We start from the raw sequence: 15,602 nt of genomic DNA on the forward strand, positions 1-15,602 counted from the left end.
GCTAAGAATGCCAGGCCGCCGTCAACGGAGGCATTTCCAGCAGACAGACGACTTTACGAGGGGTATGGTGATCGGGCTGAGAAGGGCAGGTTGGTCGCTTCGACAAATCGCAGCCGATACCCATAGGGATGTGTCCACGGTGCAGCGCCTGTGGCGAAGATGGTTGGCGCAGGGACATGTGGCACGTGCGAGGGGTCCAGGCGCAGCCTGAGTGACGTCAGCACGCGAGGATCGGCGCATCCGCCGCCAAGCGGTGGCAGCCCCGCACGCCATGTCAACCGCCATTCTTCAGCATGTGCAAGATACCCTGGCTGTTCCAATATCGACCAGAACAATTTCCCGTCGATTGGTTGAAGGAGGCCTGCACTCCCGGCGTTCGCTCAGAAGACTACCATTGACTCCACAGCATAGACGTGCACGCCTGATAAGGTGCCGGGCTAGAGCGACTTGGATGAGGGAATGGCGGAACGTCGTGTTCTCCGATGAGTCACGCTTCTGTTCTGTCAGTGATAGTCACCGCAGACGAGTGTGGCGTCGGCGTGGAGAAAGGTCAAATCCGGCAGTAACTGTGGAGCGCCCTACCGCTAGACAACGCGGCATCATGGTTTGGGGCGCTATTGCGTATGATTCCACGTCACCTCTAGTGCGTATTCAAGGCACGTTAAATGCCCACCGCTACGTGCAGCATGTGCTACGGCCAGTGGCACTCCCGTACCTTCAGGGGCTGCCCAATGCTCTGTTTCAGTAGGATAATGCCCGCCCACACACTGCTCGCATCTCCCAACAGGCTCTACGAGGTGTACAGATGCTTCCGTGGCCAGCGTACTCTCCGGATCTCTCACCAATCGAACACGTGTGGGATCTCATTGGACGCCGTTTGCAAACTCTGCCCCAGCCTCGTACGGACGACCAACTGTGGCAAATGGTTGACAGAGAATGGAGAACCATCCCTCAGGACACCATCCGCACTCTTATTGACTCTGTACCTCGACGTGTTTCTGCGTGCATCGCCGCTCGCGGTGGTCCTACATCCTACTGAGTCGATGCCGTGCGCATTGTGTAACCTGCATATCGGTTTGAAATAAACATCAATTATTCGTCCGTGCCGTCTCTGTTTTTTCCCCAACTTTTATCCCTTTCGAACCACTCCTTCTTGGTGTTACATTTGCTCTGTCAGTTAGTGTACAAAGAATGATATGTTTCGTTCCACAAGAACATCGTCAGTTGCTGAAGGTTACGGACGATAGCAGGTAAGAAAAGTACAGAAAAATTTCCATACTTTGCTATAGTGATAGCGGGGCACTAATATATTCATTATTTGTTCATAATTGTTCATAACTTCGACAATTAACAATCATTGACTGGTTTACGCAACGTACAAAATATTGCATATATACGAGTATGATTTGAAGTGATTTGATTTAATCTGAAGATGTGCTTGGAGAACGAATCATGCCATTTTGGGATAATACGAAAAGCTATGGAAATACGAAAAAATCCTAACAATTTCAACAGAGATACTGGCTATCAAGTAAGCCAGCCAGCATAGATTAACGTAGGTACGTAGGTAGTTCTCTTCCCTGTCCTTTCATTATTGTTATTTCCTTTCGTTGTTTTCCAAATTGCTACGTTCCTCATCACCAGATGTTCATTCCAGTCTATGTGTTATGTGTCATACATTCATAACGTGTACACCGGTTATGCTCCCACTATGATACACCGTCTCACATTATTATAATCCGCTGGTTTTTTGCACACACTTTATTTCCATTATTTTCCTCTGTTCTATTGTATCCTGGGTGTCTTTCGTTGCACTTAATTTTAATTTGTTTTCTATTTATTTATTTCTTAATTCATTGGTCCTTGATTCGTCTGTCTGATACTTATCATGTATACACGGTGTGATGGAACATCTTAATTGGAGTTTAATGGTGTCGCCACCTGCCGCTTGGAATGCCAGCTCTGTGCTATCATAAGGTGAGCCATCTGATGACGAATGAACGTACCACTACACCGACGAATGGTAAAGCATTCTTAAATTCAGACTCTCGCCAACAGTGGGGATTTTCTTCTGAAGACGCGGAACACAGTTCTCTGCAAAACGTAAAGGGTGTCACCTAATTTTCTTGACACGGTATAAGGCCAAACGTCTATAGCACAGGGCCTCTCAGGGTGCATGCACTGTGCACGGTGCAAAAGACGACTTCGCTTGGTAGACCAGAGTGCAGACCCCCACTCCTCGATTTGGAGCATTAGCGCTGTCTCTCTCTTTCACCACGCCTGTCTCGCTCGCTCCCCCTGTCTCCCTCTTCCTCACTTGCACCATAGCGCTCCAAATCCGAGCCGAGTTTAGCCGAGTAGCCCAGAGACGAAGCGTTGGTCCGAGCCGAGCCGAGCGGGACCGATGCACAGTGCAGATTTGCACGCGTGAGATTTTGGTCGTTTGAGAGGCCCTGCAACATGTCATTCTTAATTGAATAGTTTTAGGTATGTTATATATTATATTTTGTACTAGTTTGTTCCACAGACTGATAAGCTTCTAAGTTACAACAAATCGTTGGTGAGAAACTACATACAGAAGGTTATTTAAAATTTCACATGTTTAATACCGTTATAAGAATTTCATCCCGGAAAGACATAAGTAAAAAATGTGTTCTTAAAAATCCTCAAATAAAACTGGTATAGTCCCTCATGTACCTATGTTTTTCTATTTGTTTTACGTCGCACCGACACAGATATGTCTTATGGCGACGATGGGATAGGAAAGGCGTAGGAATTGGAAGGAAGCGGCCGTGGCCTTAATTAAGGTACAGCCCCAGCATTTGCCTGGTGTGCAAATGGGAAACCACGGAAAACCATCTTCAGGGCTACCGACAGTGGGGCTCGAACCCACTATCTCCCGATTACTGGATACTGGCCGCACTTAAGCGACTGCTGCTATCGAGCTCGGTCATGTACCTATTAGCAACCCAAATAAACTTATTCTAATTTTTAAAAATTATTTTAAATATTTCACTGTGGGGGTCATCAATCATACTTTTCTCCTGGTACACCTCCCCTGCCTGAGCACATACCACTTCAAAACAATTCGTTGGATCCACAAGAGTATCCACTGTACAGTACAAATTTCAACACCAAAATCTTATATTAGTTTGATGTGAATGATGCTTAAATTTACAGTATAAGAATGTCGACTTAATGCATGGAAAGTTCACATACTGGAGACAAATACTTAAATAGATAAACTTCCTGAAGAAAACAAAATCTCAGAAATATTTAGTGATGACGAATCATCATACAGCTCGCTGGTCTTGTGTTACGGCCTTTCGTAATGTAATGTTTGTATTACTCTTTAATATTCACTTTCCCAATGTACACTGTTCCAGTATATTTACAAAAAAGTATTTCATTTCGAAAGTGACAAGTTATTTGTAGGCCAATTAGTAGTGAATGTTATAATTTAACACCTAATTGTACGTCCTGCAAACTGTTAACACCAATACATGTGCGTGGACTGATATTCCACAACTGTTTGTAAGCACCCATTCCTTTGATTTCTCCTTTTCCATTTATGCCAAATTTTTAATATTGCCAAGCTAAATGGCTCAGACGGTTAAGGCACTGGCTTTCTTACCCCAAACTTGGCAGGTTCGATCCTGGCTCAGTACGGTTATATTTGAAGGTGCTCAAGTAGCCTACCTCAACCGACAAGTAAAAAACAACACCCGCGGGACAAAATTCCGGCACTTCTGCATCTCCGAAAACTGTACAAGTAGTTAGTGGGATGTAAAACCAATATTATTATTATTTATCTCTCATTTACTGGCGCACACGACAAAGTGTGTTGGTGGTTCAATGATGAAATAGACTGTGAAAAGACTCTGAAGAACGGTAGGCCCTATATGTTTGAGTTTGAGATAGAAAACATCTTAGTCCCTTTGTAAAAAAGGAATTTGTTACGAGATACTTCTGAATGTGGGATTTAAAATATATTAAACTTTATTTACCAGCACTGAATGCTCACGCTAGGAGGACATGTAAAATAGCTGTCCTAATTAGCGTCCCTCAACTTCGACAACGTCGCATTGAGATCTGGCATCGTTCCAGCAATATCACCCTTAGTTAGAATTCTTGCCAGGCGCTCTTTTACAGCTCCTACAAGTGTCTCGTATGCAAGACTCTTCCCATATTTCACAGGAAGAAATCAAGTAGGACCAGATCATGCGATCGAGGCGGCTACGTAACAGGATATTCTATTCCTGTCCAGTTTTCTAGTAACGTCTGACTACAGTGTTCTTCAGTAGCTTCGGAAAATTGGGCTTGGGTCTCATCAAGTTCAACTCACATGCCATGAAAAACCTGCAGCCTACGAGAAAAACGGCACTGGCGTATAAGGTACAACCGGAGCGTTTCTGGACTGTTGTTCCCTATCCCAAATTGATAGACGTGATCTGTAAGTCTGTGTGATCATCACGGGAGCAGTCTGTATTTTAAAAATGAGAATGAAGGAACATGATTTAAAAGAAAGGCAGAGGGGCGCCAAATTCCGTCTCCACCTAATTTCATCCCACTAGTAGGAATTTCCAGTTTGCACGGTTGGTAGGCTACCTGATGTTTAGTCGAGCGCACACGCGTATCCTCATCCCGTTGTCTTATGGGAGTTGGTTGTGTGCACAACGTTTAGTTTCCGTATATAAGGAGGACTCATTTTTCATGCTGAGATGAGTTAGTGCAGCATTTAAATTAAGAGCCTGTTATTCCTGGAATGCGTACTGATATGCGTATGAAATACTCAGTCGTGTGGTGTAGTTCCTGGCGTGTAATCGCTTCAGTGAGGTGGTTTACGTGAGTTACTGTAGCGGCCATTAAAATAGATAAAGGAATGTTCTTAATTTCGCCCCTCCCTTCATTTTATTTGTTATTTATGGAGTTTTTATAACTTTTTCAGATCGGGAAAACACAAGCAGTGGGAGAAGGACACTATGAAAAAGGAAATTAAAGCATTGAGGGACAAGATAACGGGCTACGAACGTACAAGTAAAGCGTTTAACATCCCACGAGCAACGCTGAAGGATTATATTAAGAATACCAAGAAAACATTTTTCATAAATGGCCTTCAAGTAGTTCATTATATGGAAAGTATTAGGTAACATCAGAAAGGAAATATATATTAAACTTAATTGTACTTTACATACATTTGGTGGGGGACGAAATTACGAACATATTTTTGGTAGTTTAGTTTTTGTAGTGTTTAGGTTTATGTCAAACATTGGCCAACTTACGTTAAAATATTTTCATTATAACTTTCCCGTAAGTGGAGAATATATTGAGTAATATATATACCAATGTCAAGCCTTGTCTATAATATTCCTAAATTTCTACAAGTCCAAATCTGCTAACGGGACGAAAGGTGGGTCTCCTACCTTAAATACATAAACTAGTCTTTTTAACAACGACATAAAAATCTACCGAAAGTGTTACATTAAATTCGACAATATAGGTTGCTGGCCGCTCAACATGGTGTTGCCTCCTGTGGTTTGTCATTGAAAGAAGGCATCGTTGATATAAGTGGTATCTAAGTACTGAAATACAACCTGTGACAATGAAGTACGATGAATAGTCCCGTAACTATCAACATACATGAACAATACATGACAGTGACCTTACTGACCTTCGAAATAGTCCCCTCCCATAACTATGCACTGATGAGATCGGCGATACGTGTCCTGGAAACTTTGCAAGAAGGCTTCTTTTGGGATGGTCACGTTTCGTCACGTTTTGGTGGACGTCAGGAATATCGTCAAATCACTTTCCTTTCAAAGCGAGTTTGATGCGTGACGTTTTGGCTCTGAACTTTTTCCGACTAGGGGATTGCGGAGAACGCCCTTTCATGCTTTGCAGTTTCGTTTCAAGGTCGTACCTGAGACACCAGGTTTCCTCCTCAGCGACAATACAGTTCAAGAAAGTTGGTGTCGCATCCGCCGTTTCGACAAAATCCTGTGAAGCCTCTAAACGTGCTTGCTCCTGATCGTCAGTCAAGTGATATGGCAAAAGACGAGAGCACGTTTTCCTCTTCCCTAACTTCACGGTTAATCTGCAGTTCATCCGCTATCATGCGCACAGTTAATTGCCGATCGTTCGTGATTAGTGTCCTAACCTTCTTAATGTTTTGGTCACTGACGGCGGTCGCCGGTCTTCCGCTACAGGGGTTGTCAGAAACACTTTCCCGGCCTCCTCAAAAACGGGCGAACCACTCGTATACACACTTCAAGGACAGTTCTTGATCTCCATAAACACGTACCAGCATCGCATGCGTTTCTTTCGGTGTCTTGCCGAGCTTAAAACAAAACTGTACATTGATCTTTTGGTCGTTCATGTTCCTGTTCGCAGTTCAGAACCAACGCACTGTGTCAAACAGGTCTTACATGGCACACACACGATGCTCAACTGAACAACCTTGGGAGCAGGTGGTAGAAACCTGTTGTTGAATCTTAAGTCCTCTTTGTTGTATTTACGGACTGCAAGGGCTACTTTCTTGATAATGCTGGTTAGTATACGTAACCTTTGGAGGGTACTTTTAAGTAAGGTATTATGGTTCCCCTAATAGCAGCATTTAGTCCCAAAATATCAATTTCTTGATTTTTGTCCTAGTTTGATTTTAATTACGTTCAGAATTAATAAATAAAACAACATAATAACTTCTCATTCCTACATTGTATCCGCTGCGCGGAAAATCATAAAATCATGGATGTATTTTTGGGGTTAGAAGGCGATTGCACCGATGGATGTTCCACGTCTCTGTGACATACAAGAAGATTGAGAGGACTTAAGATTCAAATCACTTCTTTATCGTGGTGTCTTAAAGTTCCAACATTTTAAGCATGATAAAATTAGTAGTTAGGATGCTTGGAAAGCATTGCGCTTTACAGAAAAAGAAGTTGTTTTCTCAAAGGTTCTTGTCACTTTTTCTTCTGTTCAATGGTCCTATAATCATTTCTGATCACGAAGTCTGTCTTATAGCATGCGTCGGCATACCCTTTGTACTAATATGCATTTGTAATTAATTGGGATAGGATTATTATAGAAGCTACTACGAAGTACACAAAATCATGGATAGATACTCTTAAAATGATCGAGAGAAGAACACCAACCCATTTATCCTTCTAAGTGCTTAATGAGCCCAAATGAATACCATTATGAACCTTCAATGGTATAATAAATTCATGGCAAAGTATAGCAAAATCATCTCCGTACGGGCCATGAAGCACCTTGGAAGGGTGATAGGTAAAGGATTCCACTATCCGTAACTGCGGACCTTGATGTTGTAGAGTGGTTGACTCTACGCCAGGCCGTCATTGTCTGGTACTCATTTTTAGCGTAGGCTTAGTGAATGTCAGCGCCATTTGCACTTCCGAAAGCGGAAATCTCGTTTAGTAAATATAATAAATTCATGGCAGAAGCAGCAAAAACGGAACTTAAAATATCATATGATAAAACTACATTTATGACAAATATCAAAACTGCTCCATCTGAACTTACCATTGATACTAATGCAATCGCAAGAGTAAAATAATTTAAGTACTTAGGTAAATAGATCACTGAAAATGACAATTAAAATAAATAAGCTTAAAAATTCCAAAATCCGCCTCTGTAGTGTAGTGGTTAGTGTGATTAGCTGCCACCACCAGAGGCCCAGGTTCGATTCCCGGCTCTGGCACGAAATTTGAAAAGTGGTACGAGGGCTGGGATGGGGTCCACTCAGCCTTGGGACGTCAAATGAGTAGAGGTGTGTTCGATTCCCACTTCAGCCATCCTGGAAGTAGTTTTCCGTGGTTTCCCACTTCTGCTCCAGGAAAATGCCGGGATGGTACCTAACTTAAGGCCACGGACGCTTCCTTCCCTCTTCCTTGCCTATCCCTTCCAATCTTCCCATCCCCCCACAAGGCCCCTGTTCAGCATAGCAGGTGAGGCCACCTGGGCAAGGTACTGGTCATCCTCCCCAGCTGTATCCCCAGACCCAGAGCCTGAAACTCCAGGACACTGCACTTGAGGCGGTAGAGGTGGGATCTCTCGCTGAGTCCGAGGAAAAAAACCGACCCTGGAGAGAAAACCGATTACGAACGAACAAAAAATTCCAAAAATGGAAATTGATTTTCAACACACAAAGAAGGTGTATAACAAAAGAATGCTTGTCCTGAAACAGTAAAATTCGTCATTACTTAACAGCGATCAAAAAGGCTCAATTTACATCATAAAAATTTACAGGAAGAATTAGAGATGAAGGAATGGAAAATCACGAGAAAAATCTCTTGGCCAAGAATTTAAAAAGGTATACATTACCCCCAACCCAACTCGTAAATGTATTTCAAAATACCTATAATTACTGAGACAATGATACTACGACGAATTCAATTTTTAATCCATTTGGAAAGGATGAATAATAACAGACTTACATATCAGATACACAAAATTTTGCAAATCAAACGTACGAGATCAAAATCGTATTAGCAAGTAGAAAAAGACCTCACTGAATTAGGATCACCAAATCTGCAAGTTAGGAATATAATCGGAAAACTCTTCATACAAGGCGATTTGAGGAAGACGAGAAGAAACCAACACGACGTAGCCGGTCGGAAGAACAGAAATCACAACAATCGATGGAAACGAATTATTGTGCAAGGAGGAAAGCTCAACAATTCAGCGTGGTCCTAAGTGAACCACTCGCGCAGAAGAATAAGAATAATGCATGATAAAACCAAAATTTGATCCTGGATCAACGGAGTTGAGGCAAGTATCAGTGGTGGGTCACAGATATGTATCGTTTTACAGTCGCTAATTTTTAACCTAAAAAGGGACAATTCTTGGTCTGCCTGTTTCATTATCAACACACGTAGGGTTTTGAGTACAGTAACCTACGCACATAAGCTTCCTCATCTGACTATACACTGAAGCAGGTGACGTGAATCCAAACACAGCAATGCTAGCGAGGAGAGAGAGAGTCCTCCATTTATTAGCCGCCCACATTTGTGCGATTTAACGCCTGGAGTGAATTCAAATAATAAACAGCGCACAAAGCTGAACAGATATTGCTTCCTGTCAGAGTTTAAATATAGTGAATGAGGAGGACGTTTAACCTGCGTGGCACATGCAGTGTTATGAAGGAATCCAACTTCCATTAGATACGACACGACGTGTTATGTGTCTGGCACCATGGCTATCTGGTTAGCAGCTGGATTTTTGTCCAAGGAGTCAAGCGTTCGATTCTCTAGCGGTTCAGGGATTTTAATCATAATTGGTTATTTTTTCTCGTGCAGAAACTGAGTGTTTGTGCCATCTTCAACATTGGTTTTTATCCTAGGTAGCACAACATCTTAACCTTATAGACGGGAAGGCCGGTCGAAAGTGTCAGTTCAAACGACCTGAACTAGGCTCTCTGGAGAAAAGATGCTATTTTCTGCCTACCTCTCAATTAAGTTTCTCGATAGGGGTTCATAATGATGTGAAATTAATTTATATGGTATGTTTTTATGGCCGATCTCTCGCAATACGACCTTAGATTGAACAAAAATCCACAGTCTAGAATTAATAAGAAGAACATCAAAAGTATGATAATTAAGGAAAAGGCAGATAGATAGATAGATAGATAGATAGATAGATAGATAGATAGATAGATAGATAATGCCTTTATTGGTGGCGAAGTTAGGGCTCAACTCTGAAGTTGTCGTATTAGTATACGGGGAGAAGAAATAGAGCAAGTTAGTAATTTTAAATATTTGGGAAGTACGATCAGAGATGATATGTATTGCACGACAGAAATTAAGAAACGAATTGCCATAGCAAAAGAAGGCTGTAAGAAAAAATCAAAATTACTTTGTGGACCACTAAACAAAGATTTGAGAAAAAGACTTGCTAACTGTTATATTTGGAGCATAGCGCTGTATGGCGCAGAGACTTGGACATTGTGAAAGGAAGATGAGAGAACATTTGAGGCACTAGAGATGTGGGTATGGAGGAGGTTAGAACAAGTGAATTGGGAAGACCGGATAAGGAATGAGAAGGTATTACGAAGAGTAGGAGAAGAACGAAGTATGTTGCAAATCATTAGAAGGAGAAAAATGAACTTGATCGGACATTGTTTGAGGAGGGACTGCTTACTGAAGGGAGGATTAGAAGGAATGGTGAAAAGCAAACGAGGAACAGGAAGGAAAGAATATCAAATGTTGGACAATATGAAAGGAAATAAATATTAGGACATGAAAAACTTGGTGGAGGACAGGCAACAGTGGAAGAGGTTCATCCCATGACAAGACCTGCCATAAGGCTAAATACGTAGATGCTGATGCGCCCTTCAAGCAAGAAATTCAATGTTCAAAACATCGTAGGGATATAAGGTACGAATTTTAGGTAAATAAAACATTATATATGTATAATTTATTTATACCTAAACATTAAAATCCTCTTCATAACCATCGATATCTGGTCGATTAGATTAGCAGTTTGCCTTTTCTACCACTACGAGAGCTAATGTGAGTCAGTCAATGCAGAGTTTCACTTAAGCCATTATACTGTAACTACATTCGGTGTGTACATTTTCAATAATTCAAAAAATGCCTGAGGGTATTGAACCAAGGAACACATTACAGAAAGAATTACGTAAATAAGTTAATACGGCTAGGATTTGAATAAAAAAGAAAACTAGTAAAGAAACAAGAGATTATAGGCTGTTTTTCAGGAACTCCATTTAGGCCGGAAGTGATTTTCGATTTTTAAAAGTTTGATAGCGCTATCCAGGACTCGCAATTTGAAACCATTCCGGGTCCTTTAGCTGTTCAACTTCCGGCACAGTTGAGGAAATTGCTTAAGTTCACGTTTTACACAGTATGGGGACCCCTAATTTGTCTGCTAAAAGTGTTTTCTACATTAAAATAAGACCGAATACTAGGATATTGTTCCAAGCAACGGCTCCGTTCAAGTTGAAGGAGAGACCTTAACGAAGACCGTAAGATTCAGGTAGCTAGGATCTTTCCTTTTTACAATCTGCTATGCGTCACAGTGAGAGAGCTAGGTTTTATGGAGGGGGAAGGAAGCGACCTTGGCCTTGATTGAGGTACAGCCCCATCATTTGCCTGGTGTGAAAATGGGAATCCACGGAAAACCATCTTCAGGGCTGCCAATAGTGGGATTTGGAAGCCACTACCTCCGGAGTGAAAGCTGATAGCTACATGACGCAAATCGCACAGCTACTTGATCGGTAAATATGTAGGATCTCGCCTACAGACTGATGGTCGAATATGTGATGAAGTGGAAAGTAGGATAAAGCAGCATGGGTGAGATTTAGGGAAGTTACAGGCGTACTCTGCGACAGAAGGATGCCACTACATCTGAAGTCCAAAACATATCCCATGATAGTACGTCTTGTTGCTTTATACGGTGTTGCGTGTCGACCAGCTGACAAATCTATCATCATCACCATTATTGTGTAAAGTGTCTATGCAACCATTCTTTCCTGTCCTCATCTCCTTGTTTCATTTCATAATAAGGACCATAATGGAAACTTTGTGCTATGTCTTGAAGGATATTTTTTCCTCGGTCATTCTAGGCCTTTCTTACCCCGTGATTTTTCCTTCCAGCACATTGGTAAGAAAGGTGTTGTGTCGCAAGAATTTAGCTCTTCTTCTATGTATTTTTAAAATCAGTTCTCTCTTCCGTTGAATTTCTTCTAGAACGCTTTTGTTTGTTCTCTTTTCAATCCATTTAATCCGTAGCATTCGTCTCCAGACCCACATCTCAAACGCTTCCAGTCGTTTCCAATCCTGATCTCTGAAGGTCCAAGATACATAAATTTCTTCCTAATTCCAAAATATAAATTTGCATTGATTAAAAGATGTCTCTTATTACTAAACGCCTGTTTGGCAAGTGCTATTCGCGTATAGAGCGCCAATTACACACCATGAAAATGCATATACTCCCTTGATCACAACACCGTTCGCCAGAAAATGGGCATTGTAAACATCACTAAGAATGCACGGGGAAAACGTCTGCAAAGGCACGGTCACATCCTGCGTGGTGCATCTGGAATAGTTGTCAATTTACATATTCCTTTGAAATAAATGGGCGACGCCCACATGGACATCCAAAGCAGCACTTGCATGACTGCTGATATGATGAATCTCAACATAAGACCAGATGATTCTTGAGATCGTGCAAAATGGCGAACCAAAATTAAAACAACGGTAAAACGCTAGAAAGGAGAAGAAGAAGAAGATTTTATGGCCGGTTGCCCTTCGAGATTCCAATCCCATGAGGAGCCGATAATGATGAAATAAGTGATGGTGTATGGAATTGTGTAAAGAAATGGAAGGAATTGAATGTGGCTTATGCTAGAAAATGAAAATCGTAAAACGAAGAAAACCATTCTGAGGACAGCCGACGATGGTGGGGTTCGAACTCCCTCATCTCCCGAAGGCAGATCCTGGCTCCACATACGTAGTGTACGGCCAATCTGCTCAGTGGAGATCAGACACCATCATTTTGATGATTATTATCAAGTACAGCAGAAATACAATCTACAGACATAGTAGAAGCATTAAAATAAAATGCTGATACGGCCTCACGGGAACAGCGAAATGGAATATGTTCATAATAAATTTAAGAGCAATTAGCAAAACGTGTTTTAGTTGAAATCCACTGTGATTACTAAAAGTGTTTTATTAAAGCTCATAAAAGTACATTGCACTATCTCATTAGGTAATGGAACTAAAGCCAGCGTATTTCTTTTAATATTACAAATCTATTTAGCTTACCCTAAACATCTAGTCTCGGAATATATACATAAAAATATTTACATTAACCTCCGAACGACCCTTATAACGTAATTCCCTCTTTCTGATTTCACATCGAAGAAGCCATCTCAATTTCGGTAGACCCAAGAAAAGATTGCAAATAAACAAAGAAGTAAGAGAATAATATATATTCTAAATGGGAAGGACTTAGGCATGTAAAATTGAAAATGATCTCTATATATTCGTTATTAAACAGAGAATGTAAGGAACCAGAGGGTACAGGAAAGGTGAAGTATATTATCATAAGTATATGGAGGAATGAAACAGTGAGATTTATTTTGAGCTACGTGAAAGTTCCATATCAGCAGTCTGGTCATTACCGTTGATATCCCTTAGTGCTATTCGAGGACGATCGTAAGCTGCAATATTGGCGGCGAAGCTTACTTACCGTATCGGAGAGCAAAAACTCCGCTTGGACGTTCTTAGTTTATGTGGGAGATATTGTACTTTTCGTCAGTTGATGAGGAAATATCATGAAAATAAGAAGAGCATCTATATGGCTTTCCTAGTCTTGGAGAAGGCTTTTAATCGAATCCCACCATATGGCTATCCTTAAGGTTACACCACATGTTTGAAGTCTACATTACCTGGATCAAACTTCTGTTTCACGTTCTGTACGCTGCTCTAGTGGATGTTCGGAGGCTCTTCCCATCCATGATCTTGTTTAGCGCGGATTTGTCCTTTCACGACTACGCTTTGCTCTGTGCATGGGCATTATAACCAGAGACCTTCTTACACTATCGGCCTGAGCACTGCTGTTTGCTGTCATGATAGCCAGTAACATTCTGAATGACCTAGAACGCCTGGTTCAACAGTGGATGGTGCAACGCGAATGGTATTAAAGGAGACTCAGTACCAATAAGACATAATATCTGGAGTGTGGTGACCAAATCAGCGGGTTGCTCATGATCGATGGAATTTAATTCAGCAAAGTAACCACTTAAAGATACCCGAGGTCACGTGTCATTGTTGACTGCAACATAACTATGGAAGTTCAAGCGCGAGAGATTGTTCCCTGGATGAAATTACACCAGGTCACTGGTCAAGAAAATCCAGCTACCAATTAAATGTAAGGTGTATCGTGCTCTAGTCAGAATAGTGGCTTTGTATGGTTCAAAACAGAAGTGACGACGAAACGTAAGCAGACTTTCCATACCAGGGAGATGAATCTACTGAGAAATCATAATATGTATTTAATGCAATTATTGGTGTGTGTCGTCTCAGAAAGGTACCGTTGCTCCTATATCTTAACGTTGCTTTTAAATATTCATTTTCAATTTTATATTTGAGCATGTATTTCTGTTCTATTAATTGTTATCCATAAGTGTTTCCTGTTGGATGTGTATGTTTGTAGAGTGGTTAAAGCATGGTGAATATTTGATACTTCATGTCCTGTGTTGTGTAGATGTGCAGCAAGTGCTCATTTCACATGCTTATGTACCCGAAGTGTCGCTGTTGTTTCTTGAAATATGATGCCAAATCCTCTTCCAGTTTCTTAACTGTAAAAAAAAGTGTACAGTTGATTTTATATACCAGGTGGCCGTCTTTGCTAGGTCCCGTTCTTTCTACTTGATATAAATATTTTTTTATGACTGGGGTTTGCGGGTGAGGCCAGCCGAAAATTTGTGTAACGTGACGCGACCACGCAGAGAGTGATGTAAGGTATGGATGGATAGCCAGACAGTGTTACCTAGCAACCGTGCAGACAGTGATATAAGGTATGGATGGATGGCCAGGCAGTGTTACCTAGCAACCGTGCAGACAGTGATATAAGGTATGGATGGATGGCCAGACAGTGTTACCTAGCAACCGTGCAGACAGTGATATAAGGTATGGATGGATGGCCAGACAGTGTTACCTAGCAACCTTGCAGACAGTGATATAAGGTATGGATGGATGGCCAGACAGTGTTACCTAGCAACCGTGCAGACAGTGATATAAGGTATGAATGGATGGCCAGACCGTGTTACCTAGCAACCGTGCAGACAGTGATATAAGGTATGAATGGATGGCCAGACAGTGTTACCTAGCAACCGTGCAGGCAGTGATGTAAGGTATGGATGGATGGCCAGACAGTGTTACCTAGCAACCGTGCAGACAGTGATGTAAGGTATGGATGAATGGCCAGACAGTGTTACCTAGCAACCGTGCTGGCTATGTCGTATGGCTGGTTGTCATCTGATATTAGCAGCCGTTGGTGGATCCGCACGACCGGGAAACCTATTTTTGATCATTCGTTTCTCGCAGAGGAAAAATAAAGCATTCTTCTGCCGATTTCTTTTTGATGCTTCTAAAGCATTTTGTCTGTCATATATGAATTTTATCCACATTTATGGTAATTTGCTTTACGAATTAAATGTATTTAGTCGTACATCTTCAGATGCTCTATGAAGCATAGCACGAAAGTGTTGCCATTTTTCTCTCTGAAACGCATAGAGGTGTAAATAATTTAATAAAACTTGTGACTGGAAATATTTTATAAGGAATGTGTCACGGATAATGCCTACGTGAAAACATGGTTATCTTTAAGATTCCCTTTAAATGTTTCTAATCTTAAGGGAATCCAGAAATGTATAATTTTAAACTCATTTACTTACCTTTGAATGTTATCTAACTGAGCTGTTCACGACAGTAAGTAAGAGACTATATAAATAAACTTATCATTGAACAAATCTCATGTTCCTTTTGTGGTTTATAATAAACTACAAACGTTTCCCATCTGCTGTTTAATCCATTCCATGAAGGTTATACACATACGAG

This window comes from Anabrus simplex, chromosome 3 (genome assembly GCF_040414725.1).
Source record: "Anabrus simplex isolate iqAnaSimp1 chromosome 3, ASM4041472v1, whole genome shotgun sequence".
In the NCBI taxonomy this organism is placed as follows: Eukaryota; Metazoa; Arthropoda; class Insecta; order Orthoptera; family Tettigoniidae; genus Anabrus; species Anabrus simplex.